Here is a 12,084-nt window from a genome sequence, read left to right on the forward strand (position 1 = left end):
AGCTCCAGGAGAAAACCCTAAATATGAATGTTCATGGCCTCAGTTTTCTTCATATTTACTGCCAGTACTTTTGTACTATGTGCAGCTGTTGTTGTATTTTTTCAGTTTGAGACAGTAGAGAACACCATCATCAGCATAAAGCAGAAACTTCACCTCATTATAGAGAGACCAGCAGCAGCACATTGCGCCAACCCAACAAGATTTAATTCATATATACATTAAATAACGTTTACATTTAAACCCTGAGCTTTGAATATACTTTAACAGCTCTTATGAAATCCTCACATTTTTGAAAAACAACAAAAACAAAACAATGTAATTGAACCCAAAAGTAGAAACACCAAAAACAATCTGTACAAAGATATTCTATTGTTGTTGCATTTATTAAATTCAAAGTTGTTTAAATCACAAATAGAACAGATACCGGTACTTTAGTAACCTAAATGTCATAAAGTAATGAATATATACTGTATATGTTTACACAGTGAGGCATACAAATAATACATTTAATTAACATTTTATTTTAAAATCAAGTCTAAACACAACTAAAAAACACTAAATATGAAAATGTGAAGGAAGGGAGGGGGTGATGTAGGAAGAAAGAGGTGAGGGAAATGGAGGAGAGAGTTTGGGGTGAAGTGAGGGGAGAGTATGGAGGAAGTAGGTAAATAAAGGATGGAGTAAGGTGAGAGAGGGTGAGGTAGCAGGAAGTAGGTACAGTAAATGGGGGAGGGACTTAATAGTGAGTTTTTTTACATCTATTATACAGATTGTGGGAAAACCTGAGCTCCAGGAGAAAACCCTGAGTATGAAAAGGGGAAGGCAGTAAGGGGTGAGGTAGGAGGAAGGAGGTGAGGGGAAATTGAGAAGAGAAAGAAGAGAGGAAAAGGCAGCTACTGACGTCCAGCCTCCTCCTTCTCCTCTTTCTCCCCCTTTGCTTTCTTTCTCATCTCCTTCTCTTGCATCTTGCGTAGCATTTTCTGCAAAATGGCGTCCCTTTCCTCAGTCGCCCTCCTGCGAGCGAAGAATCCTCTGCTCTTATTCTTCATGTGAAGACACAGGTCCTCCAGAAGTGTCTTTTCGTCGTCCATCTTCTTCTCTTTAGCCTCACAGCTCTCCTTCGCCTTTTTCAATCGTATCTCCATCAAAATAACCCTGGTTTCCCAGCGCTGGTCTTTCTGGGTCAGGTCTTCTGAGAACTTTTCCTCCTTCTCTCTCATCTGGTCTTCAAGCTGCTTGACATCCGTCTCCCAGCTTTTTTTTAACTTGGCCAAATGATTCTTTTGCTTCTGCACCTGTTTGCATTTAGCCTCCACCTGTTTTAGCTGAGTCGCCCAGCTCTGGTGTTTTTCGGCCAAATCTTCAGAGAACTTTTTCTCTTGCTCATCCAGGTCGTTCTGCAGCTGCTGGACTTTCATGTCCTTCTGTTTGAAATCGATCTCCCAGCTCTTGTTTTCCTGGATCAGGATATATATGGATTCCTTGGCCTTTTCAAATTTTGCCTTAACCACTGTCTCCCCGATCAGCATTTTCAGAACCAGGTTGTCCTTCTTCTTCTCTTCCTCTTGAAATGTGGTTTTCATGAAATTAACCTTGGTTTCGCAGCTCAGGTGTTCTTCTGCCAGGTCTTTGGAGAACTTGTCCTCCTTCTCTCTCATCTGGTCTTTCAGCTGTTTGACATCCGTCTCCCAGCTTTTGTTGTTCTTTGCCAGATGCTCGTTCTCCTCCTCCACCTGTTTTAGTTTGTCCTCCACCTGTTTGAGCTCAGTCTCACAGCTCAGGTTCTTCTTGGCCAGGTCGTCCTTTTCCTGAGACACCTCTTTTAGTTTGGTCTCCATCGAGATCTTTTCTCCCTGCTTTTCCAACTGGTCCACCAACTTTTGGACTTCCTTCTCCATGGCTTTGATTTTACAGGTCTGGTAAGTGTTGTGCTTCATCACCTGTTTCAATTTCAACTCCATCTTTTGTTTTTCCGTCTCCAAGGTGTGGTTTCTAGCGACCTGGTAGTTTTTCTCTTCCACTACATACTTCATGCCTTGTTTCTCACTCTCCCAGCTCTGTTGTTTCTCAGCCAGGTCCTTGGTGGACTTTTCCTGGCTCTGAATGAGTTCTTCCTCTCTTCTTTTCAGCAGGTTTATGGTCACCAGGTTCTCCTGCAGCTGCTGCTTGTGTTGCGCCTCTTTAGTTTCCATTTCCTCCTCCAGAGCGCCGTATCTTTCCTCCCAGATTGTCACACAATCAAGGAGTTCATCTCCTCTCATCACCAGCAGTTTTACGGTCTCTGCGTCAAACTGCAGGAGACTCTCATCGTTCTGGCTGTCGGATGTCTCCATGTTGCTCTGGTCTGACTTTGTTCCCTCCATGGCACTGTCTGTGGACTTGTGTTGTGCGTAGGGATAAAAATCTATGTGTCTACGTGATACGTGTTTTGTCTAGAAAACTGTAAAGTTTGTTTGCTCTGACTGAATATGTGTACCACTCACCGCTCTGAACTGAACAACTGAATGAGTTGACTGGAACCCAAAGCTCTTGCTATGCAAAGCTCTAAACCACCTGTGATGTCACGTGATGATGTCACCGATTCTACTTTCAACTGTGAAGATGTCATTCCGTTAGGGTCACATGTGATTCCGTTAGGGTCACATGTGATTCCGTTAAGGTCACATGTGATTCCGTTAGGGTCACATGTGATTCCGTTAAGGTCACATGGGATTTTGTCGTAAAATGCGATTAATTTGTCCCACTTTATGACTTTATAAGCATAATAAATGTTGTGCTTTAAGGTCTTTATAGTTACACAATGCCAATATTTAATTTTATGAATTTTCTTTAAGTTGTTTGGAGTCAAAGGTAACAAGCCTCTTTGTAAGCACAAATTTGTATTCATACAAAAATATAATTATGTATTATAAGTGCATTATTTGTGTGTTTGTTTCTACTTAGACACACTTACAAAATACTGACATTATATACAGATTAGGTGATTTAAAAAGAACATCTTAATTTAAAAAATAACAAAAAAATTAAATGCATGATGCTTTTGGGCAAAACCTAATAACTGAATGCCTCCCTTATTGCTGACAGGATTTCATGATTTCATGACTTTATAAGCCCAATAAATGTTTGTGTTTCGAACACTTTACAGTTACGGAGCGTCCACACTACAGCTTCAAAAAAAGCTTGGAGCTGGGCGTGTCTGAAGCTTGGGGATTTTATTCGAGCAACGCGACCAACAACCAATCACATGAATCTCCCGCCCCCGACATACAAAGCAAAAAACCCCGGGGATTTTATGCGAGCATATATATATATAAACTCCCCAAACAGGTGAAAACCTACCAGTTTCACCCACTGTCTCTGCCACCTCCCTCCATGCCTGGTTCCTCCGGGTTGTATCCCGGTAGGTGAAGAGGGTCTGGTCATACAAAACCGGGTGATTTGCTACGGCGATAAATAGTTTCTCCTCCATCTTTTTTTTAAATATAGAAATGAACGGCGGGATATTTCTCCCAGCTTCGACGCGGTTTGATTGGCTAGGGCTTGAGCTGTCAGATTTTCAGAAACGGGATTTGATTGGCTGGCGCTGGCTACTCCGGCGTCTCCGGCGTCAGAAGTTGAACATTGTTCAACTTCTGACGCCGGAGACGGACCGCTATGCTACCCACAATTCAGTTCGGCAAAAAGCGAGGCAACGTGACGTCACCCCATTCAAAGTGAATGGGCAGACGCGTTGGAGACTGTTTTTGAAGCTGTCAACGCTGTAGTGTGGACGCAGCGTAACACAATGCAAAGATTTAACTTTATTTAATTTTCTCGATATTTATTTTATTCAATGGTAACAAACCTCTTGCATAGCACAAGTGTCTTTTCTGTTAGTCTTTGATCTCTGTTGTAATTATTTCAAGGATAAGAACTTTGGGTTCTAGCACTCCCAGACCATTTACATGCACAACAACTTATAACACACTACAGGAAAGGGAAAACCCCCCAAATCAGAATAAGGCCTCATATATATAAAGACATTATAATTATAACTTAACAATAGTTTATATAAACAGTCTATGATTGTGACACATGCCTGTATAAAACAAGTGAGAGATGGCTCTTCTGTAATTTCAGTGCTACACATAGATTTCACCACGATGGATCTGGTAACGTTTGAGAAGGAGAACTGTGAGCGTATCCAAGCCGTTGAGACTTCATTCGGACCGGCAGGGAGGCCTCTATCCCAGCCAGGGAGAGTTCTGGTGGGTCAGGGTCATAAAGCAAGGACGTACTAGGAAGCCAGAGCCTAAAGTTTTCTTTCTGTTCAACGACATGCTGGTGTACGGCAGCATCATCCTGAACGGCCGCTGGCACAAAAAACAGAAAGTCATCCCTCTAGGTAAGCAGAACCCTAGATCTATCCGACAGATTCAAAAGATTAGATTCAAAGGTTTTATTGTCATATGAACAGTGTAGAAATGGCTATGAAATTCTTCTGACCTGAGCTCCTCCAACAATGCAACATGTATAATAAAATACAAAAATACAAAATAAAAAGTAGTGCATTTAGTCTATATCTAGATAACGATGATATGATGGAATGTATACGAAGTTTTTTAAGTTTTTTAAGTTTTTTATTTAAAAAAAAAAAATTATATATATTTTTTAAACACCTTGAATTTCAGGGGGTGCGCGGGGCTCCGTTGGCAGGGTGCAGCGCCCCTCCAAGACAATGGTAGGGGAAACACTGGATAATGTTTAATCAATGATAGGTTTTCCCCCCCTCAAAGGTGATTGGTTCACTGCATCGAAGGTATTATTGTGATTGGCTCTTGGGCCACATCAAAATTAGACGTGCTGGCATCCTCTCATACTGACACCTGACACCACACATACACACGTAGGGAGAGCCGGGACGAAAGTAACACGGGACGAAAGTAACGGAGCGATTTTATCCGAGCCCAAACAACTTTGACCGGCCAAATTACGTCAGAATTATCAGCATTCGATACTTAACAGACCTACTAAATATTAGGTTTAACTCTGAGGAGTAGTATTGTCACGGTACCAACATTTTGGTTTCGATACCAAGTCAAGAATTGCGATTCCGATTATTTTTCGATACTTTTCTTAAAAAAAGGGAAACAGTCTTAAATGTAATTATTGTGCTTTATTTCACACCAGAACCATAACACAAACTTTTAAACAATGAGAACAATAAATAAAATAAATGACAAGAATTCGTATTAAATAAAATGAATACATGTCTTACAGACAGGCCGAGGCGCAGCGGCAGTTGCACTCCCACTTGCAGCCATGCTTCTCGTTTTCTCACATGCTCTGGCAGCTAGCGCGTGCACGAGAGAGGGGAGGGACTTAGAGCGTGCTTGAGAAGGGAGGGGCTGCAGGCACGGCTGCAGTGCAGGGAGTGGAAGCAGAGCGCAGAACACACACGGCTCTTATTAAAGGGATAGTGGAAATCCGCGAATTTTGGGTTTAACTTATGTATTTTTATTAAAAAGAAGCATATTAAACAATTTTTTTTTATTTCATCCGCCTAGTTTCATTTTATTTTCAATTTTACTGCGCCCTCTCAATGAAACGAAATACTTCGGGAATCGTCGGGAATCTTCGGGTGATGACGAGAGCTCAGGAAGACGGGCACAAACAATGGCGGACATTCAATAGCATTTGCATGTGAATAGCCGACCTTTATTATGGTGAATAGATGTGTTTTGTATGGCTGTAGTGCGACAGAAAAATTCTACGTGACACAACGACATTGGATTAACCTTGAGATGCGTTTTTATTCCGTTGAACACAACTTTTGATCACAAATCAAAAAAGGTAAGACGTAATTATTGTAATATTTTTGGAACCGGATGTTGTTTACTTTCTCTTTTCTGGCTGATAGCTCCAGGAATTCGAGGTCTTACAGTGATGACATTACATCTGTGGAGTCTCAGCTTTAAATCGTATATCTTGTTTGTGCAGTTAAGATAGTAATAAGGGCATTTCTACCGTGTGTTGTGTGTAAAAAAGCGTTAGCATTAGTTAGCATTGTTTCGCTCAATGCTAATTCAAAGGCTTGGTATTACTCTTGTGTTTTTTCTAGCTAACAATTGTTCTTATTGTCAGTTAGCGGAGTTTCTTACCTTTAAAAGGGTATGAAACATTAATAGTTTCATAAATGTTAAGAAGCCCTGAGACATGTGAGAGAGAAAAAACGGTGGGAGGGGTCCACTGGGGGGACCTTCAGCCTTAACTGGTTAACAATGATTAATATTTGTAAAGGCTACAGGTGATCTTAAGATGCGTGAGCTATGCTTAGGGACCTACCAGTCAAGATTATTTGTGCGTAGGGGTGCATCATCTGGCGCCTGGTCCTGGTCATCCTCGCCATTGCCCATGCCGTGAACCATCACCTCGGGCTCGGGCTCGAACAAATAAGGACGTAATGGTCCATCGTCTGGCTCAATATTGTCACCATCGTCGCTTACTGAACCGGATTCAGATTCAGTTCCTAAAATGACATTTTCGTAGGAAAGCCGAGAGGATGTTTCTGACTCGCTATCATCACTGGATACCTCGTACAATCCTTCTTCTTTGTCTGGTATATTTGCCCTTCCACGTTCATTCTGCATAGACGCCATGGTTTGTTATCGTATCGTCTTCCTGAGTTTTCGTCACTTCCGGTTAGGCTGAGAAACATTTCGTTTCTAAAAAACTTCGGGGAAGCTGCAATAAAGTGCTTCTAACATGCGTAAGGCAATTATTATATTTTTGTAATCAGGTGTGATTGTTTTGGTACGTAATTATGCTTGTATATAAGTTAAAACGAAACTATTTGAGGTTCCATTTCCACTATCCCTTTAAACAGCGCTTTCTCACCGGAGTACTTTTCTCCGTCATTCTTAAAGTACCGATACTAATGAAACGGAGGAATCGTAACGTTTTTAACGGCAGGGTATTGCGGTACCTTTCAAGTATTGGTACACCGTGCAACACTAGTCAGGAGTCAGTGTCTCTCCCCCAAACTCACACATATAAAATTCGATATGAACTGAAGAGCCGCATGAAACTAGACAAAGAGCCGCATGCGGCTCGAGAGCCGCGGGTTGGCCACCCCTGATGTAGAACTATTTTAATCTTGAGGGCTGTACGTTCTATAAGTCTCAATCATGTTAAGAAATAAGAAAAAAGTTATGTTTATCTCTGTAACTCCGCCCACTGAGCACATACGTCAGCAGCTTGCTCTGCAGCCGATTACTCAGCTTCTAATTATTATTTACAAATATTTTATTCACAAATTAACATGGTCGGACTCAAACCCGTACTTTAATAGTTTCGTAATTGAACCTGAACAATATGGCACTTTAATGGACAAGATGTAAAGCAGAAAAAAATTGCAAAATATATTTATTTTTTAAAATGTGAAGCTTTTTATTTTTTAAACAAAGGAGGGGGGAGGGGTTCTACCATCTTTTCTTCCCGCATCGGAGGAGTAAGCTGGTTCTGTCCCGAGAACATCTCTACAAGGTAAAAGTTATTTAAAGTTATTTAATGTCATCAAACGTTCGTCATAGGTCATAGGTTATCACAAGACGCATTGTTTGCAAAAAGCAGAGTTCACATTTGCCGTTACAACGAGCAACGTAAATACAGCTGTCAATTTGTAAACATTGTCATTCACTGGTGTTAGCTAGGATAAAGCCATGAAAATCATAAGGTGAGTTTATATTGATTGACTTGTGTTTAGCGTGTTTTTATACTGTGAGTATTTGTAGAGCGTAAGTCCGGCAGTTGCTTGATTTACAATATTTAAAACTATGAACCTTGCCCAACGTTATGCACATTAAACCGAGTTCAGTGGGGAGGGGGGAGTCATAGATGATGGATGAGCTTGCGGCATGTTTGCATGTCTATAGGCTAGCCTACGTCTTGTTTTAAATGATTGTTTCATGTCTGCTGTCAGGCGGTGTAGAACTTTACTGCGTCGGTCCGGCTCTGCTCTTGTGCCGACTTTTAAGGGCGCTGATGCAGGTTGTAGGCCTACCTTACGTTAAGCGACCATCTTTACCCATTTAAGGTGTTGATTGTTAAAGATACAGTATTGTCTGTGGGACCGCAGTGTTTTCCCTAAAAAACGGTGTTTATGTCTCTGCTTTGATCCGCTCTGTGTCCATGTAAATACCGTAAATACACACAGATCAAAACAGAGACAATAGAGAGGCGAAGTCACGCCCATCTACTTCCGGTCCATGGGACCCCGGAAGCGAAAAATTATACATTGAATTCAATGGAGAGAGAAAACGTATCTTTTGATCCCGTTTGAATTGTGCCACGAACTACACATATGATGTTTGTCAATCTTAAACAATCATTTCCATGTCAAAAAAGTCACATTTTGTCGTAAAACTGTTGAAATATTAGACTATGAAAAATACGTGACTACAAAGACTACAAATCCCATTCTGGGTCGCGTAAGTGATGTCACAGGCGATAATGCTCCAAGTGGTTGGTTCACTTTTGCAAGATGCCTGTGTGCTTTGTACCAGGTTGTAATCACAAAAGTCATCATACCACTTGCTCGTTCTATCTTCCCGTCTGATGAAAGGACCAGGAGTCGCTGGATCAGACATATCAGGTAATATCATAGGTAATATACATGTTGTGCATGGAACATAGTCAAGTTAGCTACCTAGCTAGTAGCGACGAGTAGCGAGCACGTTAGTTAGCATTACATTACTTAGCCTTGTCATTTTTAGTAGCCTTACCATGAAGTTATTATTTTATTACATGAAGTAAACCAAAATGTTAAACAGTAACCAAACATGATGGCAAGTATTTCGTGAAACATTTGAAGAGTAGCCTACTGCGCCCTCCACCGGGTGCTAAGCAAGCAGTTCAGGGAGAGTCGAAGGCAGGCAGGGAGCTTTGCATGACATTCTTCTGGACGTGTTTCATTGTGATGACAGCGAGGGTGAGTCAATCTGTTTGTTGGAAAGACAGTCGTTGTGTGCTTATTGAGAGAAAATTGTTAGAAGAGATAATTATTCAAAGTGTTGTTACTTTAAAGTGTTGTTACTGACCTTTTTCTGTTTTATTTTCTTTACCTCACCTGTAACTGCTGAGACGTTGAGGAACATGCACACTGACCTGCTCTGGCAACCTGATTTCCACTGTACGTAATAGTATTTGGTTATGGTATATTATTTATATACATCAAAAGCACAATGCACCCCCCAGAGACACACATGTATTGAGTGTGATATTTTGCATAGGTCATGTGAAATCATCTTTACATACTAGAAAACTGTAGGAGCGGCAACTTGTTTTGAAATATAATTTTTAATATCCGATAATAAAGTTGATCTGTTTTCTTTATTCTTCTCTCTTCCCAGCTCCATCCATCACCATTCTCTGTTCCTGCAGGTCCTGCTTGCTAATCAATGCTCATATGTTTTTACACAATTACAAATAAGGTCAATGTATTGTATGACATGAAGTTGTGCTTCATTCGGAGTCAATAATAAATTCATTCTGCCTTCAATTGCACAATGATTGTGGACTGCACCGACATCCATGTAGCTGCCCCCCAGTAAGATGAACCAAGCAAAGAGGGTCACCATCATGCCCAAGGACATCCAGCTGGCCCGCCGCATCCGCGGAGAGAGGGCTTAGACTGACCTGAGACCAGCACACCCAAACACAACGGCTCTTTTAAGAGCCACCTACAGTTTCAAAGAGTTGCAATCCTACGTTATTATAATGATTAAACTGGTTTATGTATCACTTAGTTTACTGAACCGTGATGAATGAAATAAATGAGTGAGGTAGTGGTTTACTGAAGTTACAAAGACATTCATATATGAGTAACAGGTCAGTGTAAACACAAGCTTCTGTCAATTATGGATCATTCAAACTATTTATATAAAAATATGTAATAAAGTTCTAAAACAAGTATTCGGTATATTCCTTGATAGCTTTTGGAGAAGGTTGTTTTTAAGTTTACTCAAATCTATCGTTTCAACTGTTTCACTTTATGAAAAGGGAACAGGTGAGTAGAGCATCATTGAGTTTCTTATTCTGTCAGTAAATTATCCAAATGAATGTTTTTCATTATTTTAGTCAACCCTAAACAAATTGATTGTACCTTTTAATAATGACCTTACATGGTCGGCAAAGTTAAATTAACTTCAGAAAATCAAATCTGTTCTGAGAAAAAAATAATAAATGTTTAAAGATAGGAACTTGCCATCCCACTGAAAAACAGTCCGTAGAGATTTAAAGGCGTAGTTGTAGTTCAGTCCAACGTTTCATTTGGATTAATTTGACAACAGTCAACTATTTTCATAAAGAATATATCTATGTTTCAAAGTCAACTTTATTGTCAATCTTACTCAGTTTGTGTTTATAGACGAGAGAGATCAAAAAGACGTTTCCAACAATCCCAAATATGAAACATTTAATTATACAATTTACAGATATGTATACAAATATATATATCCTATATACACCATCATGTATAATGATGGTGTATGATGTAGAAGGAAGTGTGGTAGATAACAAGTAAATATAGAGTTACATACAGATCCATGTTACAGCAAAATATGGAATAACTAAGAAGCACGCAGTATAATAATAATTACATGCAACAATTAAATAACTGCTCAGCATCTCCACCACAATCCCAATCTGCTGTGTCCTGTTTTCCTCCCCCCTGCATAACACCCCATCACACATACGAAACACAACGCAGAGTCCGAGGGTGTTAAGAGTATGTTTATTGAAATGTCCTCCTCTCTACTGGCCAACACAGGGAGCATATGCTGGGTGTAGAATTTTTCCAGGAGGAGGAGATTTCCATGCCATGCAGGGTCTTTGGGGATGGGGATGATGATCGCCTCCTTCGTGGTCCACACAACAAAGTAGCAGAGACTCCGGTCTGTGATGTGCAGCTGCCCTTGGACCTGGTGCCAGTATGGGTGATTCTCCTTGAGAATGTATGACCCACCCTCCTCACGAAGACAGAAGGATGGTAACTTGACTGCCTCCGCGATGGTCATGTTCCTCTGGCTGTGTGGACACTTCACCTCCAGCAGGGCAGATGGCTGCACAAGTCCATCGGGTGATCCTCCCAAAACACCGGACTCACTCACAAAGAGACCAGACTCGATTCGAACACTGTCACCCGATAGGCCTCCACAAAAGCCTTCACCCCTTCGGCCTCGTTTACAACCCCCCAGTTGACAGTTGGCGATGTCTCTGGCCAGTGGGTTGTATGTCTCCTCTCGCTGTTGGTAAAGTTGAGACACCGGCTGGACTACTTTTTAAGTGCCAGGCTTCCTCCACTGGCACTCAACATCTGTGGAGCTGATCTGCCACATGGCAAATATTGCCAATGCTGCAGCGTGGCTGCATTTGTACATCCCCTGTGCACAATCACAGACAGCGCTCTGCATCGCGCCATCGTCTCCCATGCAGATCTGTAAAAATAAAGTAAGTACCATTTGTTAGCATGCTATAATAGATTGAATGAGCAATAATACAAGGATGGTCCGGATCTGGAGGTGGAAGGGTTTATTTTTCCATAGTTTTGTCCTCTTGTCTAATTGTTGTTATTGTTTGTTTTTTCTGTATTTTTTGTAATTTGTGCTGTATTGGTTGTGATTGTACATTGTATTTTTCTAAATGTGTATGAATACATTTTTGAAAAACATTTGATCAACAATAAAAAAGGATTTGGTCAGGATCTAGACTCAGTGTGTAGTTTATTAATTAATCAATGCTCTCTACATTAGGAAAACACATACCAGTGTACCAGAGGGAGTCACACACAGCTGTGCCTAGATAACCAAAATCCTTGAATCTACACACAGCAAATAAAGTCAAATGACACAACGAGAAAAAGGAGATCACACATACAGTATAGTCGATATAAAACTGGCCGCTTCAATCTGAAGAGCAACTAAAACAAAACACGGGAGTGTACCTTGTTCTTGTGAACACTAATGTTATCCACAGCATACACAGAGACCACGCATTTCTTAAGGAGAAAACTAGTTACTAAAACAAAACACGTTAGTGTACCTTGTT

This window comes from Gymnodraco acuticeps, unplaced genomic scaffold (genome assembly GCF_902827175.1).
Source record: "Gymnodraco acuticeps unplaced genomic scaffold, fGymAcu1.1, whole genome shotgun sequence".
Classification (NCBI taxonomy): Eukaryota; Metazoa; Chordata; class Actinopteri; order Perciformes; family Bathydraconidae; genus Gymnodraco; species Gymnodraco acuticeps.